Raw genomic sequence first — 1,196 nt, forward strand, 5'->3', positions numbered from 1 at the left:
GCTACTACTGCTGCTGCTACTTGGAACAGGGTCTAGTGGAAGATGTCAGGGAGGTTTTTGAGAGTGCTTTAAGGTCCTGGAAGAAGTTATTAGGGTTTTCAAGGGTGTTTTCAGGGTGTCATGGAAGTTATTGGGGTTTTTAAGGGTGTTTTTGGGGTGTCATGGAAGTTATTGGGGGTTTTCAAGGGTGTTTTCAGTGTTTAATAGGAGTTATTGGGGTTTTCAAGAGTGTTTTCAGTGTTTAATAGGAGTTATTGGGGTTTTCAAGAGTGTTTTCAGTGTTTAATAGGAGTTATTGAGGTTTTCAAGGATGTTTTCAGGATATTATGGAAGTTGCTGGGGTTTTCAAGAGTGTTTTCAGGGTCTAGTGAAAGTTACTTGGTTTTCAAGGGTGTTTTTAGGGTCTAATGAAAAATATTACGGTTTCATGGGTATTTTTAGGGTTTAGTGAAAAATATTACGGTTTTCATGGGTATTTTCATTTGTCTAGTGAAAGTTATTTAGGTTTTCAAGGGTGTTTTCAGGGTTACGATAATAGTTAAACAAGCCCCTCTGGATGCTGCTCATGGTCTTCACAGTGTATTCACAGGAAGACATCAGACCTACAAGTGGCAGCCGCGGTATAAAGCACCCCTCCCTGCATCCGTCTATCACCCCTCCCATAAATTGATCTGATCTACTTTAAATTTTCCTATTGACTCACCACTAACAGCCTGATTACTGACTCCATACTTGTCATCTACCATTCTGTGTGTGTGTGTGTGTGTGTGTGTGTGTGTGTGTGTGTGTGTGTGAGAGAGAGAGAGAGAGAGAGAGAGAGAGAGAGAGAGAGAGAGAGAGAGAGAGAGAGAGAGAGAGAGAGAGAGAGAGAGAGAGAGAGAGAGAGAGAGAGAGAGAGATTACATAATGATAATAATAATAATAATAGTAATGAAAATAGTGATGGTATACGTGATAAACTAGTGTATATTAATCATATATAAAATAATATAGTAATACTCCTATGCATATGAATAAATAGTAATTAATGACATATCTTTGTGTTTTGATTTGAATTTTTACTCTTCCCAGACACACAGACAGACAGACAGACAGACAGACAGACAGACAGAAATAAACAGACTCAGACACAGACACAGACAGACAGACGGGCACACACACACACACATACACACACACTCAATTATTTTACGGCG

The 1,196-nt window shown here is 39.1% G+C and overlaps 1 protein-coding gene across 2 annotated transcripts in view; it reads left to right on the forward strand.

Annotated features, from left to right (window-relative positions):
- The window catches only part of LOC135092913 (uncharacterized), a 9,266-nt gene extending 8,403 nt beyond the window's left edge, over positions 1–863 (forward strand). Inside the window, exons 9-10 of one of the 2 annotated variants that reach the window (XR_010263115.1) lie at positions 1–218; positions 301–863. The exon at positions 1–218 is cut by the window's left edge and continues 194 nt beyond it. The gene's annotated coding sequence lies outside the window, so the exon portion shown is untranslated. The other variant, XM_063991696.1, reaches the window with a different exon arrangement.
- The last annotated feature ends 333 nt before the right edge of the window (positions 864–1,196 follow it).

The sequence above is a fragment of the Scylla paramamosain genome, chromosome 41 (assembly GCF_035594125.1).
Source record: "Scylla paramamosain isolate STU-SP2022 chromosome 41, ASM3559412v1, whole genome shotgun sequence".
In the NCBI taxonomy this organism is placed as follows: domain Eukaryota; kingdom Metazoa; phylum Arthropoda; class Malacostraca; order Decapoda; family Portunidae; genus Scylla; species Scylla paramamosain.